General features: G+C 38.3%; 1 protein-coding gene and 1 long non-coding RNA gene across 10 annotated transcripts in view; one reads left to right on the forward strand and one right to left on the reverse strand.

Annotated features, from left to right (window-relative positions):
- rnf220a (ring finger protein 220a) overlaps positions 1-17,508 on the reverse strand; it is a 191,885-nt gene extending 174,377 nt beyond the window's left edge. For all 9 annotated transcript variants that reach the window (XM_078935523.1, XM_078935517.1, XM_078935521.1 and 6 more), the window contains exon 1: positions 16,624-17,508. The gene's annotated coding sequence lies outside the window, so the exon portion shown is untranslated. The remainder of the gene's footprint in view (positions 1-16,623) is intronic.
- LOC144986894 (uncharacterized) lies at positions 3,309-4,220 on the forward strand. Its single transcript, XR_013650763.1, has 2 exons — positions 3,309-3,379; positions 4,021-4,220. It is a non-coding gene; the product is annotated as an uncharacterized LOC144986894 (long non-coding RNA).
- Positions 17,509-17,979: the final 471 nt, after the last annotated feature.

Consider the following 17,979-nt stretch of genomic DNA (forward strand, 5'->3'; position numbering starts at 1 on the left):
TATTTGTGTCAACTGTAAGGATATATTTTTGTTCACAATTAGGTGTGCTTTTTTATTTATGTTATTTTTTAAAGGTGTGGCTGGGTTGACCAATGAGTGAACAGAACTGCTTCTCAGACGTTACTTTGTCCAGCCTAATTTGCCTTTTTTAAAAGTTACTGAGGCAAACTTTGGATAGAGGTCAGAATGTCTACCCCACCTTCACCTGGCGGTAGCTGGGTAGGCTCCAGCAACTTTATGAGCCCTACACATTTGGAAAAAAATGGTATGGATGTTCTCTAGGGGTCTAACGATTCATTTAAACACCGATTCGATTCATGTCATCATTTGTGGTTGACAATACGACTCATAGTTGTTCCGATTCACTGACCTTCCATTCACATTTTACTATTACTGCTTACATGTCTTTGTAATATTCAAAGTGTTTCTTCACATTGGACTGTAACGATAGCCGCTGTGATGACACTCTGTCATTTTTACATTATAGTAAAATAAACGTAACATTTCTGAATATAAATAGTATTTTCCGATATTGATTATAATCTATTTATGTCATTTTGAAAAGATTTTATAATAGTATAGGACAGTTCTATTAACAACTTGCGTCAGACAGATTGATCTGATTGAATCGTAGGAATATAAATCAATTTATCGATTAATCGTTACATCCCCAAAGTTCTCAGTAGATCAGATTTAAACTTCAAAAACTACTTAAAAGTCTTAAAGTCTCTTTTTTTTACCCTAAATAATAGTGGGTCATTATTGTTGGTTGGTTTTGGACAAGACACACCGAGTAAACTTTGGACAATGTTTGGTTTCATTTTTGGTGCAAACAATTCAGACCATTCTCTGTAAACATTAGAGATGGTTGCGGGTTAAAATCCCAGTAGATCTAAAATCCTCAGACGAGCCCGTCTGGCACCAACAACCATGCCACATTTAAAGTCCCTTAACCCTTGTATTGTGTTCGGGTCAAAATTGACCTGTAAACGGTTCAATTCCCTTTGTTCTCCATTCTGATGCTCGGTTTGAAATTGACCATGTCTACATGCCTGAATGCGTTGAGTTGCTGTCATGTGATTGGCCGATTAGAAACTTAATGAGCAGTTGGACAGGTGTGCCTAATAAAGTGGCCGGGGAGTGTATATGTCTATGGTTTGATTCCAGTTGAGTTTTGGAAAACAAACTCATATGTGACTCCATATTGACCCTTATCACTGAAAGTTGCAACAAATTGCAGGTCACCACTCCCACAGCTGGGTGGGTCAAACATGGAGAGCAAAATATCACATAAGCCGTTGTGAAAAATGTAACATTTTTTAAATCAAATATCCAAAACAAAGTGAAGATGCGTTCAAACACTTCACCTCACAACAAAGTATCAAGGCGAGCTTCAAAGGTGTGCCGACTATCAGCCAACATCAAAGCAGAAACTCCCTGGGAAATGAGAGCAGAAAATCTTTGGTAACGCTTTCTTTTACAGTACAGTACTTACAATGTACTTAAGTGGTATTTACATGGTACTTATAGTGTAACTACTGGGTACTTTCAGGGTACTTTTTATGGAATTTACTGGGTACTTACAGTGTGTTTACATGGTACTTTCTATGGGACTTTACTGGGTACCTACATGGTACTTTTTGTGTCTACTCTGTACTTACATGGTACTTACTGTGTATTTATATGGTACTATTTGGTTCATACCTATGTGGTACATACTGGGTATTTATAATATTCTTACTGTGTATTTACATGTTGTGCAAAGGTGTCTTTTATGGTACTTACCACATGTAAGAACAAGGTAAGTACAAATAAAGTACCTTGACCTTTAGGTCTGCACTCGCTGCATGTTTCATGGTATTTACCATGAATTTACCACAGAAACTACCCCTTAAGTACACTGAAACTGTAACTGTAAAAGAAAGTCAGCCCTATTTCCACTCAACTACATGGTATTTTCATTACTAAATACTGGGTATGTTCACTTGAATATTACTTGGTACTTACCCCTTAAGTACAATGAAACTGTACTGTAAAAGAAAGTCAGCCCTATTTCCACTCTATTACATGGTACTTTCAGTAGTAAATGCTGGGTATGTACACGTATTACCTTCCTGTGCAGTGTACATACACACTTGGTCTTCTGACCTCACCAAATGAGACAATGCTAACTTGTTGGTAAGGGTAAAGTAACTACATTGTAAAAAAAAATATACTGGCCTGATTACTTCTTGTAACATGAGGCAAGTTTAAAGAGAAACAAGACAGCAGTGAAAACAACAATCTTTAATATGATACGTGTCTGCAGCATACAATATGTCATCACAATGAAATAGGTTTTAAGTACAAAACAGTACAAAGGAGAATTCTAAAAAACACATTATTGGCCTGAGGGTCGTGCTTTTTGTCCATCAAAATTCCTTCAGCAGAGTTTGGTAACGGTGCAGGACTTCTTCAGGGTTTGTAACTGCAAGAAAATTCACAATATGAGCTCAAGTGAACATAAAAAGCATAACGACTTTGATCGAATACAAAATAAATTTTACTTATTTAATCATTTCTGTAATTAGTTTGATAAATCTCTATGAATTTTTTTATCGCTTTGACTTTAATGCTTGAAATTAATCAAGTATCCTCATTTAAAAACATGATAATAAATTATTCAAAACTTAACTTTTTTTAAATATTGTTCTAAAAATGAACTTGTTTTAATATATATTATATAATGTCAGGGAAAATATGTAAAACAACAAGGCTAAATATTTACTTTTAATACTAAAACCCCCCGAGTGTTTGTTTTTGTTAAGTAGCTCGGGGCAAGTAAAGTTGCAAATTCCCAGCGCACATGAATGCAGCACAACTACCCCCAAAGTGAACGTGCAGATTAATCCGGAGAACCTCGAGGCGCGCGCAACAGTTTGAATTTCTCTTCATCTGGCAGGTAAGCCAGTGTTTTTTTTTTTTTTAAATATTGGATAAATTACATGTAAATATTTAAACTGATCAAACTTTATAAAGAAGCTAACTTCGTGATTTCAAGCCCCTATCTCTGTGTTTGAAACGTGACGTAAGAGCATGTCTACCTTACTGCAATAATTTCAGTTATTTCATGTATACATTTTCAAAGTTTGTAATGAAAATCTACAAACATTGTTGTTACTTACCAGGAGAGGGGCACCTGTAAAACAAGCATGTAGCCTTAATGATAACTTCTGTTGTTCTGTGCTCGTTTGACTGAGCGCACGTCTTTCTGGGAAAATAAAAAAGGCGATTATTTAAAATAATGATGACGTACTTCCGTCTTTTTACCGCTTTAGATCAGCTGTGGTGAAGAAGACATCCCAGACGAATCCGTGAAGCCAAAGGAGAGTAAGCTAAAGTAAGCTAAATCCACCAAGTGGACATATTATTTACATTAATGAAGAGTTTAACTGCCTTTTCCCCATTTTCTTTTCTTTCGCCGTTTTTATTTTATTTTTATTTATTTATTTTCAAATATGATAGAGACAACAATACCACCCAACAGTGAATGTAACTGTTTGAAAATGAAAACATATTTTTGTGAATAACTGTGTTGAATTTGAAATTGCCTATTTATTTCTTTTTTCCTTTTTTTTTTACTCTGCAATGTTTTTCATGCTAATGCAAATTGTAGGTGCGAATAATATTTATAAGGAAGAAATACACACAGCAATTGCCAATTAAAACATTACTTTTGTCATTCTTTGTCTAAACAAATTAGATTTTTTTATGGCAATTTTGATTTTTTTTTCTTTAATTTCTTTTTTGTTGTTCTTGTTTATGTAACTAAAATATAAAGTTGTGAATAATTTATTATCATGTTCATAAATGAGGATAATTGATTAATTTCAAGCATTACAGTCAAAGCGATAAAGAATTCACAGAAATTTATCAAACTCATTACAGAAATGATTAAATAAGTAAAATTTATTTTGTATTCGATCAAAGTCGTTATGCTTTTTATGTTCACTTGAGCTCATATTGTGAATTTTCTTGCAGTTACAAACCCTGAAGAAGTCCTGCACCGTTACCAAACTCTGCTGAAGGAATTTTGATGGACAAAAAGCACGACCCTCAGGCCAATAATGTGTTTTTTAGAATTCTCCTTTGTACTGTTTTGTACTTAAAACCTATTTCATTGTGATGACACTTTGTATGCTGCAGACACGTATCATATTAAAGATTGTTGTTTTCACTGCTGTCTTTTTTCTCTTTAAACTTGCCTCATGTTACAAGAAGTAATCAGGCCAGTATATTTTTTTTACAATGTAGTTACTTTACCCTTACCAACAAGTTAGCATTGTCTCATTTGGTGAGGTCAGAAGACCAAGTGTGTATGTACACTGCACAGGAAGGTAATACGTGTACATACCCAGCATTTACTACTGAAAGTACCATGTAATAGAGTGGAAATAGGGCTGACTTTCTTTTACAGTACAGTTTCATTGTACTTAAGGGGTAAGTACCAAGTAATATTCAAGTGAACATACCCAGTATTTAGTAATGAAAATACCATGTAGTTGAGTGGAAATAGGGCTGACTTTCTTTTACAGTTACAGTTTCAGTGTACTTAAGGGGTAGTTTCTGTGGTAAATTCATGGTAAATACCATGAAACATGCAGCGAGTGCAGACCTAAAGGTCAAGGTACTTTATTTGTACTTACCTTGTTCTTACATGTGGTAAGTACCATAAAAGACACCTTTGCACAACATGTAAATACACAGTAAGAATATTATAAATACCCAGTATGTACCACATAGGTATGAACCAAATAGTACCATATAAATACACAGTAAGTACCATGTAAGTACAGAGTAGACACAAAAAGTACCATGTAAGTACCCAGTAAAGTCCCATAGAAAGTACCATGTAAACACACTGTAAGTACCCAGTAAATTCCATTAAAAGTACCATGTAAGTACCCTGAAAGTACCCAGTAGTTACACTATAAGTACCATGTAAATACCACTTAAGTACACTGTAAGTACTGTACTGTAAAAGAAAGCGTTACCAAATCTTTTACAGCTATCAGCTGTCCACAACACTCGTTCAAATCAATTTCATAACCTGATCTTGGCTTTGCCACGCTCCTCAAGCTTCCACACACACAAAACAACAACTGCCCGGAGGAAGGAGAGGGTTTAGAGAAAGAGCGAGAAACCGGGAGATGTTTTACATCACCGCAAATGTACAGTGGACTGGTGTGGAGTGTTGAATACGGCTTACGATGTCACAATTCAGGTCTGGACAGATGCCACAGAGTCACATTACCCATCTGACTACTACCGCGCATCTCTCCACACTCTCCTCCTTTTTTCTTGAACACCATGATGGAAATGGCCAATTAAACACAATGCTAAAATAAAGCTTTCTCAAATCTCACTTTCTCACACCTCGTGCACAATTTTTCTCTAAAAGTACTTCTGTTATAGACCCCACTCTGATACAAATCGTTTTTTGGGGTTCTTTTGGTATTTTTTTTTTTTCCTATTTGGCGGATGTCTATAAAGAATATTGATCTTAAAATTGCATTCGTTAGTATTTCCTTATTTAAAAATAATGAAAAAAAAAAAAATGCTATTGGAAAAAAAGACAAAGAGTGACGGGATGATGGGAAGAGAGGTGGGGCACTCCGTGCCAACAGTCCCACCAACGACTCAGGCGAACTTCTAATGAACTCCTGCCGCCATGCAGAAACGATGTCAAAAAATGACAGTTTTTCAAAATTCAATTAATTTTAAAAACACTGGAAACACTTTTTAAATCAATCCAAACATGATCAGAGTGGGACTTTAATGCCAAAATGTTCTAACCTTTAAAAAAGTGGGACATCTGAGGTGTTAATAGCGTGGTCATAAACCAATAAATATTTCTATACATAATAATTTCATGGTTATTTCCCTACAAGGTAAATAGAGGAAACAGAAGGTTTGCCATCAGGAAGCTACCAGTGCAAAAAAAAGGGGCAGTAAATGTTTCCTTATGGGTCGAAACTCAAGAGGAGAGAGGAAAGGATAAAGGAACACAAAAGCCGAGGGGAGCCAGATAAGAGCGGGAGCAACAAGAGAAAGCAGATCAGAAGGACAGAAGCAAGAGGAGGAAACATGAGGGAGAGCAAAGATTATTCAGGAAACAAAGCAGGAGACAAGGACACAAAGAGAGATTTGAGGCAATGGGAAGCAAGAAAAGTGAGAGGACACAACAGAGGGGTGAGAGCGGGCTGTAATATCAGAGCAAAGGGTAAAAATCTCGTCTCCCAGGGTGACTGACACAAGCTGGCTGCCTTTTGGCCTGCTGGAGCGCACATGCTCACTTTTCAGTGGCAATCTCTTCCAGGCTGACCCTTCTCTTTGGTTGGTGTGGACGGAGAGTTGTGTTCTAATTCACACATATTTGATAGTTTTTAGTCATTCAAAATGTTTTTACTTCTTGCTTTACACATTTTCTCAAAATCAGCACAAAAGAGAATGTTTTGTCTCACTAAAAGCTAGGATAAGAAAATGATTAAAATGAGTCGAAATGTTTTTGCTCCACACTCTTGACAATAAAAAAACTTGTCGTAAGACTCACAAAAACTCAAAAGTTTCTGTAATTTTTGGTTCAATTTTATGGACATTATTTTAAAGTTCAATCAATGTTGACAAGTTAGACTGGACTTAATTGTTATTTTGAAAAAATTTAGATTTGTTCTAAGAATAAGTGCAAGTTTGACATTTTATGAGGATTTATTAAAATGGGCTCATATGCACTAAGTTGATGTGCTGTAAAAAGAAATCTTTTGAAAACAAGTTAAAAAAATACAGAGCAAAAGATGTTTCTTTCAACTTCTAAGTAAAAAAATCTCCCACTTGAACTAGTTAATTTTGTCTTGGTAAAATGTTTTAATAGAAGTTGTGATGTTCTGCCCTTTAAAAAAATAAAATATATTTACAGAAAAACACAAACACTTAAATGTATATAAAATAAACTGGCAATATGAAATATGTCTGATAATAAGCGTGATTTGCTTCAAAATAGTAGGCCTATTTATACATTTATGTCCTATTTTGAGTCCAGCTATCCTTATTTCTTGTAATTTAGCACTACAAAACTACAATTAGGTACATAATTATGGAGTGATTTTTGTGCCATGATTCCAAGCACAACACTCACTGTTTTGAGTGTCAAATGTTAAAATTCTGTGAGCTCAAAAAATGATTTTACACTTGAAACAGAAAAATGTGTGCAAATAAAAACAATTTTACTCTTAAAACTTAGAAATATGTGCAAACAAAACAATTTTTCGCTCTTGTAGCTTACAAATGCATGCAATCAAAAAAGAAAAAATATAACAGCAACCAATTTCTGTGATTGGCTAGCTTTTTAGTGCATATGTAACTCGGTGCCCTGCACTTTTTTAAATGCAGAAGAGAGAATTTCTCTCCAGTGAAAATTGTTTTTATTGCACATATTTTTCAGTTTCAAGAGCAAAATTGTTTTTATTGCACATATTTTTCAGTTTCAAGAGCAAAACTGTATTCTTCTGGATTGTTTATAATTTTTTGAGCACACACATTTTTAAAGTTTGATGCTCAAAACAGTGAGTATTGCGCTTGCAATAATGGCACAAAAATCCCTCCATATCCACGTAGCTGAACAAGAAGTCATATATTAAGACGTCAAAATCTAGAAACAAGGAGTTCCACAAGCATTAAAAAAGGGAAAAACAAGCTTAAAAACTAACTGCTGGATAGAATTATTTAAAATTGATGTCCAATAAGTATTTGTTTGCTAGTTCTAAGCATTTGTTTTCTATATTTTATGAGTGTTGTGCTCTGAATAATGGCACAAAACTCACTCCGTACATGGTCAGATCATGTGACTACTTTCGAGTAATTTTCTTCCTAAGATTTGTGTTCTTTTCTTATTTTTAGGCTACATTTTTTTCAAAAAACCAACTAAAACAATGGTGTTTTCTGCCTTCTCTCCGACGCAACTCTCATAACTCAAGGCGACGCACACCTATGTATGTCATCAGTGTACATGTGCAATTACTCCTAATGCAAACATGCATAATGTCAGTCGATGCCACTTACAATCCCATTTCATCCTGAGTGATACCTTCCACGCATTGTCTGACACCCGCCGCGCACGTTTTATAATAGAAAATGTCACGAGGGAACATTTACCACGCTGTCATAATTTGATTACAGTGTACAAGAACGATACAGCTGTCAGCGCGATATTAAATACAAACAGGCAAGGAGGGCTTTTCACTTCGAATCAGCACTTTAAATAACAATGTTGTCCCACTCGGCGAGATTGCGGTGTCAACAACAATGTGCTTTAGCATCATTCTGAGGCGGAATTTCACTCAGAAGAGACGCGAGTTAGAAGGGAGGGCATGTACAATATTTATTTATGGAAAGGTAAAATAAAATTCTCTGAATTAGGTTATTATGTACACAAAACATTCCCTTTGGATCTAAAAAAAAATGCTATTCCTTCTCTGGATGTCAGGTTTTGAAGCAACTTCTGTTGACCATAAATTGCAAAAATTTCTTTTTCCTTCTCCGTTTGGTTCCTGAGGCTTATAGCTGCCTCAATAAAGAGCCGAGTTTTGAAGAGGAATCCAATTTTTGCAATAAAAATGTCTTGTCGGCCGTGACCGTGTGCTTCTGTGCGCTGAAACTGACGTCCAACAAACAACTTGCTTTATTTATTTAACTTCTTTTGGCACAGAGCGGAAATTGAATATATTTGAACAGGTAACAACTTGGAAATGTATGTTTAGAGACTGTTGACAAGCATGAAAGTGCAATTCTTTCATTTCATTGCAAAGCAGGCAGAGGTGTGTCTGCCGCATCACTTTCTCAGAAAGCACGCAAGGATTGCAAAACCAGTTTGGGATGACAAAAATCTGGCCATTTCCGAAGAACCGGATTTACCTGAAACTTCAGAACCTGCTTTTGGTTCAATCCATATCCATGAAACTTGTTAACCTTAAAAGTTATGGTTAATAAATTTGAGCATCATGCTAATTAAAATGTATGTTTTTAATCTGGGCCGCATGGTGGTGTAGTGGTTAGCATTTTTGCCATTTTTGTTACATTTTGCTTTTTCAGCCACTTTACTCTGCAAATTTGACCTACTCTATGTTATTTTGAGCCGTGGTGCAATGTGCATTTCGGTCTTCCACGTTCGAAACTCGCGTTTATGCTTTTTTGACGTGGACCCATTGAACGCGGGTTCAAGGTCAGACCAGGTTAAACTTTGACCAATCAGGGACTTGGATTTGGCAGCGACATAAGGATGCCGTCCCTTTTTTTTTCACGAAAGTGCCAACTGTTTGTAAATTGATCATGAAGGAGAAATTATTTTTTTTTATTTGTGCCAGGCTGGAATTATACAACATGAAGTCTTTCAGTTATCGGAATAGAGCTGTGAAAGAAAAAGCCTGGAGCAAAGTTTTCACCACTTTGACAATTCGCACCAAGCCTTTTTCAACTGTAGGTGGCAGACATGAGCTAGAAAAAAAAGAAGCCCCTCCCTGCTTGTCCATTGTGAACACCATAGGCTTCTTAAACTCATGTCAAATACCGGGTGTGTGTACATGGCTTTAGCATCTGATGTTGTCTCTGCATGGTGTAGCGATGGAATGCTAAACTGTCCGCCAACCTCATCAACGTACTCTGCATTAAGTGAGTATTGGAAAAAAAGGATGAATGTTCTCGATCAATCAAGTTCAAATTTGAATTAATAAATTAATAATCCACTTCAAAACGTAAAGTCTCCATTTTGCTCAGCAGATTTAAGGCTGTGTTAGACATTTTGCTCATATTGAAAAAAAATTGGTCATACGTGAATATACATGCAAAAAGTGAGAAAGGTTGTGGTCTTTTGGAGAAATTTTCACAGATGTATCACGAATGAACCACGTTAAAACCACAGAAGAAGTACGAATAAACCACGCAAAGAACACATCAATGTTTATATGCAGTTCATTTGTGATTTGTATGTCAATTACATAATTTGAATGTGATGTGTGTTCTCTATATGCTATCTGAAAAGTTATACATGTGTGGTACACGTGTTAAAAGTTCGTTAAACATACGTGGAACGGTCATGGAAAGACACAAATTTGTGTATGCATCGCAAAAATCCCGCACAATTGTGTAAGATTTATGTAATAAATGTATGTAAAATATGTGTAAACTTCGCAAGTCTCAACTGACCAAAACTTTGAACACTTCATAACCGAATTCATGTAAAGAACACTGACACCCTCGATGTACATATGCACCAATTGTGTACATCACGAACAGAAATGTCATTTGTGGAAACTGAGCAAAGTAGTGGCTGTGTGACACGGTATGGGTTGTTGGTCGGTTTTTTGCAGTCACATTTGCAAATAAAAGACATGAATGTCCAATAAAACAATCATTTACCTTTTTTTTTTAAAACAAAAAAGGAAATGAAAACATATTAGAAATCCTCCAGAATCCTTTTTTCAAATTGAAGTTGGTTCTGAAAAAGGGCAAGTAAAGCACAGAGGGGCAAAAAAAATGCTCGTCTCTGGACTAAAGACTGGATTCAGATTCCAAAATAAAATTTAAAAAAAAAATTCTTAATTTTAGGCCTTACTGCCAGATAGTGATTACTGGGACACGTACTTGGACAAAAAAAACAAAAGTGAACTTGCGGTCCGTTTGCGTGCCTGTACATGCATAGGCGGCCTGCAGACAGGTCCACTCTGTATTCCAGACAGGCGGCTGCGCTTGTGCATGAGTAGGTGTGGGTTTGTGTGCTTGCCGATGTCCGAAGCAACAGTCGATACTATTGAAATCTACTCATTCATGTCTGGCCGGGAGGCAAAGCTCAAATGTCCTTGTGAATAAGAATCACACCCATTTATCTCTTCCCCTCTCTTATTATCCGTCCTTGTCTTCCTTTTCAGCCGCAAAACCCTAATTTTGTTTCAAAATGTCTTTCGAATATCCAATCTCGTGTTTCTTTTTTTTTTCCCCTCATCTTTCATCCTCTAGGATATGAAATCCTTAACCAGGTTATTTGGTTCAGTCGACAGCTGCTGCATTTAAGAGGAGATATGCATCAGCAGTGAGAAGTATTACTGTAAGATTTAATAACAGGCAGACACACACATCACCCTGAGGTAGATAATGACACTTGGGCAATATTCAGCACCAAAATCAATAAGGATTGGATCAGGCTGAATGCAGCTGTTGACGGACAACAAACAGATCTTGTCGGCTGTTTTTTTTTTAACCAAGATGGATGTTTTCGGAATACCAGCTCCTGTTTTGGTTGTTTTTTTGTATTGTTTTTTAAATATGGACTTCTAAAATCAGCCGTTTTTGATTAAGAAGCTGGCCTTTTTAACCAAGAGAGCCAAAAATTCCATCTGGAAGACAGCCCTGACCTGTGGTAAGGCCCGGTGCGGCAGGGCCTGGCTAATTCCTGGTACCAAAAGTTAAATGAGTCCCTCCGACCGCTTGCAGATCACCGCCGTAAAATGCATATTTTTTGGGGCCAGAAATCTTCTTCTTCCTCACTGTTCTAACCACAAATTGAAAAAAATTAGAGCTCAAGGGATTTAACATCAATCCGAAATCATTTTCACTAATCTAACGGTGACCAAAAATCACACACCCATTATCACTTCCGGTAAACCAACTCATCTTTGTGCCGTTTGAAATGAAAGCTGCATCTTGCCGCATGAGTTTGCTCCTACTAGACCTCTCTGCAGACTTTGAAATTCAAATTTTAGACATGTGCATACCTGAGAGGTCCCGCTAATATTGCCGTAGAGCTCGACAGGTTACTTATTCCTCGCCGGAGTGTGTGTGTGTGGCACCAGCTGCCCTCCTATAAGTCTTTATTGCTGTGCTGGGTTGTACAACAGCAGCCACTAATCTAGATGGCTGGCAGGCGTACAGGCGGCAGGCTGGCCGCTCTGTACTACTGGCAGCATGCGAGCCCATTAGCTGCAGTTTAACAAGGAGAAACCTTTGCCAGGTACGCTGTTTTCAATCACAGATTCTGCTGTAATAATCCTCTCTTGCAGACTTAATAATGGTAATTTGAACAAAGGGAAAAGTTCTTTAATGCCTGCAGGGATACAATCTGTTCTGCACAGTGTAAGGGGTTAAAGGTCAGATCCTGAAAGAAGCAGCAGCAGCAGCAGCCTGGATGGGGTTTTTGGGATGTGTGGCACGGTGTATTCCCACAGGTGTGCGTGGATTCAGACACCGCCTCAGCAGCCTCGTTTTCTGCCTGCAGCTCCGAGAAAAATCAGAAGCAGGCGACATAAATAGCATTCGTCTGCAATCGATGGGAGCCAATGCACCATCACTGTCTTCTGGGGAGGGGGAATAGTAATATTAGCTAATCCTCCGAGCAGATTCGTGATTCCTGCTCAGTGTTGCTGACGAATGGCGGGTGGCGAGGAGGGGGGGGTGCGGTTGGAGGAACTTGAGAGAGATGTGATGTTGAGGGGTGGAAGTGGAGATGAGAGGGGGGGAAACGGTGATAGACTGATAGACTGGAGAGAGAGGAGACACGGAGCAATATGGAGAATAGAAAGTATCTGACATCCGACACAACTCTCCCCATTAGGCTAATTCTTTGACTTTCTCTTGTTGCCAATAGCATCTCGGAGTGAAATTTCCCCTCTGTAACGGCATTACCAGAGGCTGCCTTCTCCAATGCAATCAAACCATTAAACACAGATCTGCACCCCCCCCCCCCCCCCTTCTCATAGCCATTTCCTTCCAATAGAAAAGACTAGACTCAAACTACTCTCCTTTCCTCTCATCAATAAAATGAATCATTGGGGCATTTGTGCAAAAAGATAAACTTTAAGCTGATGAAAAAAAGCACACAAAAATCACTCAGAAAAGAGAAAAAGCATTTCAGCTCATTATTCTGCTCAAAATATGACCCTAATACTGTTTGTTGTGGATAATAAATCACTGATTTAACGCACATTAATTAAAACGTTTAATAATATAATGAGCATCTCAAAGGGAAAAAATCAAATAAGAGTTGACAAAAACATTTATAAAAAGTTTAAATAATATAAATATTTCAGAAATGTAAACGTTTTAAATGATTGGGGGGGGGGGGCACAAAGGCTCTATTAAAATGCGCACATATATAGAAAAAAAAATAGAAAACAAATCTTGGTTTCATTTAGTTTTTTTTGCATTTCTGAGAAAGCTGATGTGACAAAGCAAAGCAATGAGGAAGAGCGCGGACGAGGTCATAGGAGAAGTGGAGAGAGGGGGGCGCAACGATAGTTACATTTCTGTTTTTTGTAGGTAATTAGGTTTAAAGTAACATAAATTATAAACTCAAGGGTTTGGGGTTAATGGGGGGCATGGGGGGGGGGGGTCGTGCTTTCATAGGGGAATGCTGTGCATAAAAACGGTGCGTTCACGCGCGCGTCACCGCCTTTCTTGTTTCCAAACTTAAGAAATATATGCTACTTATGCGGGTACAGATTTAATCAAAGCGGAAATCATTTCTGCAGAGGTTGTTGGATGCGTTTCGGAAGAGGTGAAAAGCAGAGAAATATAAAAAGAAGCAAAAGATTTTAAAAAGTGTCATTTTGCGCTTTAAATAGTAAATAATCTCTGGCAGAAACTCTCGGCCTGCTGACTGGGAGCTCTTTTTGGTAATCGGTGAAAGTAAACCTACAGAAAGGAAAATAGGCGGACAGACTTTTTTCTCTTCTTTTTTGGAACAACTTTCTCTGAGCCCATCGATCCATGGAAGAGGTGTGAAACGGACATTCATTTTATTTCTCACTGCGCACAGAAGAGGGGGGGATCAATGGTAAGCAATAACAGCTGATTGAAGAAGGATGGAAAGGAGGTGAAGGAAGGGAGGGAGGGGGGGGGGGGCTGAAAGTGCTGGCGGTAAATTTGGACTTTTTTTCTGGACTCTTTCCTCCGCGCTTTTTTGCTTTTCCTATATGGATGGAAAACGATGCGCGTAAAAATGTCAGGCCGGAACGAAAGGAAATGGGCCCTGAAATTTAAATCGACCTAAAATATAAATATAAAATGAGTTTTATTAAATTAACATAAATAAATAAATAAATAAATAAGCAATCCTTTTAGTTGAGATTTATTTAAAAATAACTAATGAAAAAGGTATTAATTTCTACAAAATAATACGTTCCTAAAAATGCAAAAGAATAAAAAGGATTTGGAGCTGAAGGATGTGAAACAAGTGGGTTGACAGCGACTGACGCACGAAGTATAAGAATGGACATAAATCACTGAGCTGGGAAAAGCGAGGCGCAAAATAAGTAAATGACTGAACATGAATCACTGACTGTCAGTTCGTTTTACAGTCAAACAGGGCACCGTTTGGGTCGCTTCTGGAAAAAAAAGAAAAGAAAAAGAAGAAAATAAAATATGCTCGAATTCAGTTAAAAAAACGAACTTATTTACAAATATTTGAATAGGGATGATGGGGAGAGCGCAGCCTGGGTAACTATTCAGTGTATTTATTAACAGTAAATGTGAACATGGTTATGAATTTAAACAAAAAAACGATTTATCATATTTTTTTCTTAAGTAAAATAATAAAAAAAACATGTTTCGATTGATTGCAAAAACAATAAATACATCTTAGGCTTTTTATCAAAGGCCAAGAATTACAGGAAAGTATTTAACAGTTTTTTTCTTTTTAATTAGAAATTTAAAGACATGTTTAATTTTAATCAAAAATGCTAAAGAGATTCCCGAAAATGACTTCCATCTGGAGCACCTTGTCCGCGTCATCGTTTATAGACTTCTCGTAGAAATAATAAATGCTTGTGTGATCTCCCTTCACGAGATAATTACTGCTTGCTAATGTGTTTGGTTGGAAAATGAAGAGGCTCGGTCGCTCATTATAAGTTCGAGTCGGTTCTGACAATCAATAAAATCAATGGACGGGGATTCGTGGGGCTGGCATCGTTAGATGACCACTTATTCCTTGTTTTCTTTTGTTTTATTTTCCTTCCAGAACATTTATGATGAGCCGCCGGGAGCGCACCGGCGATCAAAATGAGCGTTTTCTATACATTCGGACGGTAGTTTCAATAAATGTGCATTTGGCTTGAATTCACTCTGAATTTTTTTGTGCGTTTTAGTGCTTTTACGCGCACTCCAAACTTTACTATCCCACTTTCTGGCGTTGCGGCTTTGACTTCTGCTTTCTTGATCGTTGCGCGGCTGCTCACTTTCTGCCACCAGTCCACAGTGAACGCGCTGGCGCTCCGGCACACTCCAGGGGAATTAAAAGGAAATAAATAAATAAAAGAGCGTGCGTAAAAGTTTGTTCGACAGGCCGATGAATTGGGCGTCAAAGCCAAGACATCAGATGATTTTTTTAAACCGTATGGAAACAAACAAACAAACGAAAAAAAAAAAAAGTCTGAATGTATATGTAAAGTGCAGCGAAGACTATATTGAAACGATTGTTTTAATGGAACCGAGGCAAAATTCGAATGTGCGAATTGCTCGCGGTGACGCAGCAGCAGCAGCGGGTGCTGACGCCTCAACTAATCCGTATTTTGGCTCCCTGTTCTCGGCCATGGAACTGGAGGGGCCCCCGGGACGTCCAGCGGCACAGCTTGTTGAGGGGGGTGGGGGGTGGGGTGAGTTAAATTATTGTGGCTCCCTAGTTAACAGGTGTTTCCCAACTGTTTCCGTCTTATTATGTGCGCGCGCGCATGAGCAAAGCCGTGTGTTTCCCCTGGGATCATTAATTCTAGTATTTAGCTAAAATATTCCTAAAATTAAATGTTTTAGTATTCTAAAACATTTTAATAGCTGTAATCAAACCTGATTCAATACAGAAGAATTTGTCAATAAATATATTTGGAACTGGAGTCCATGAATATTGATGTTATGAGAGATAAAAGTTATGAAAGTCGGGCAAACGAGGCTACTGCTCAATAAAAAGTGTGGTTTTAAACTACAACGTTGTTTAAAATGGATCTCATGACAGAAACCTGTGAGAAAATCCTAAAAATGTAACCGGAAAAGAATAAAATAATAACTTATTGCTACATTCATTACATTTGAACGCCGTTTGTTCCACTCGCTCCAAAGAAAAGATGCAGGAGAAAGTTTGGCTCTCTTGATAAATCTGGATAATGTCGGCTTTTGTGCGTAATGACGCTTATAACTTCTAAAAAAAAAAAAAATCAAACCAAAAATTTGACTTTAGTTATTCTAAAAAATATTCAGCTGCAGATGGTTGATCACACAACAGTGTAAACGCCTCCAAGAAGCCACTCATGTTTGGAGAGCCGGCACGGACACGCGCAAATATATAATTAAAAAAGTCAGAAATATATGTGGATGTACATGCTGCCACGTGCACACGCTTCGGACGCAGTGTCCAAGATCGTGCTGCGACATTTTCCCCATTTTTTTATTTTCCTTTTTTTTTCTTTCCCTGCCACGCCATTAAAGTGCACAGAAAGTTTAGGACAAGTCAAAATGCGCAACAGAAACAGAAGCAGAGCGCAAAGGCGTGAAAGCGTAAACTGGATAAGCTTCAAACCCGATAACAACAGAGCAAAACAGTCAGTTACTCACCTCGCCGTGGCACAATCCGCTTCTATCGCAGACGGCTGCCCACTTTCCGGCTTCTTCTACTTTTCTTTTCTTTCTTTTATCCACACAACAAACCAAAACTTTTTTTTTGTTTGTTTGCGCTCTGAGAATATCAGCAGCACCGGCCCTTCTGGTTCTTGCGTAGTGTAACAGTGATAACGTGAAGCGCTTTGGTAAAGGAGGAAAAAAAAAGTAGTTAACACCTCCCCGTTAGTTTAACGACGCGCAACCAGAGAGGCAGGACAGGGAGAAAGAGGGGGGACACAGAGACATGCCGACTGTTTTCTGCGAGCGCGCTGTAAAGTGGGTATCAATGGCACGATAGCGCGTGCGAGCCCCTCCGCTGAAACGATCAGTGAAAGGAAAGAGCGGCGAAGCCAGCGAGGGAGCGCAGGGGACGGTGGCAGTCAGTGGTGCGAGGGGAGGAGGGGGTGCTCAGGGCGATGTGTGTGAGGCTGTGGGTGGGAGGGAGGGAGGGGGGGTCCAGGGATCACGGCGCAGTGCTGCCGCGCAGCGCTCAGCTCGATCATCGCCTGCAGACGCGCGTCCTGGAGACACGAATGCGCTCAAAGAACGCCTTTAAAGTTAGGGAATATGTATCCATTTTCTACTGCAACATAAAATCATTTTCTTTTCTTTTCACTTTCCATCTTAAACTGGGAGCAGAGCACTTCGGTGGCTCCAAAATCCTTTGGATCAAGTCACAGCTTTGTGCGGTTTTTTTCTGGGAAGCCAAAATAAGTAATTATCTGTTAAACCAAAACGTTTTTACTTTATTCTTTTTTTTTTTTGCAAAGTTGAGTTAAAATGAATAAAAGATTAAATCTGCGCATTCCTTGTTGTGTGTTGCTTTCTCAACATCGCACCATCCGGCCACCCCCTTCCCTCCGCCTCTCCCATGTGTCTGGCGTTTCGTTCCCCTGGGTGATTTCCACTGCGCTTTGTGCGCAAAGTGAATGAATTACCCCCCCCCCCCTTCTTCTCTCTTTTTCTCTCCCTCTACCCCCATCCTCATCCTCCCCACCACCACCTCTTTCACTCGTTGGAGAGACTGCTACTTGCCATAAAGCCAATGAAGTCCAACCCTAACAAAAAAAAAAGAAAAAAGAAGTGGACCACCAGACACTCTTAGGAAGTGCGCTCATGGAGACTTAAGTTATAGTGAGACAGTGGAGAAGTTCACCAGAGCAGTGCCAGGGAGTGAAGTGTCACAAATAGGGCAGTAGAAGGCGAAAATGTCCAAAGCTGAATTGCTTTGAAATCAGATTACTTCATTGTTTAAGCAAAAGTACACAAACCAGGCTTTAAATAATTCATAAGTATAATGTGTTCATCATT

Source organism: Oryzias latipes, chromosome 17, assembly GCF_053564925.1.
Source record: "Oryzias latipes strain Hd-rR chromosome 17, Olatipes_Hd-rR_3.1".
In the NCBI taxonomy this organism is placed as follows: Eukaryota; Metazoa; Chordata; class Actinopteri; order Beloniformes; family Adrianichthyidae; genus Oryzias; species Oryzias latipes.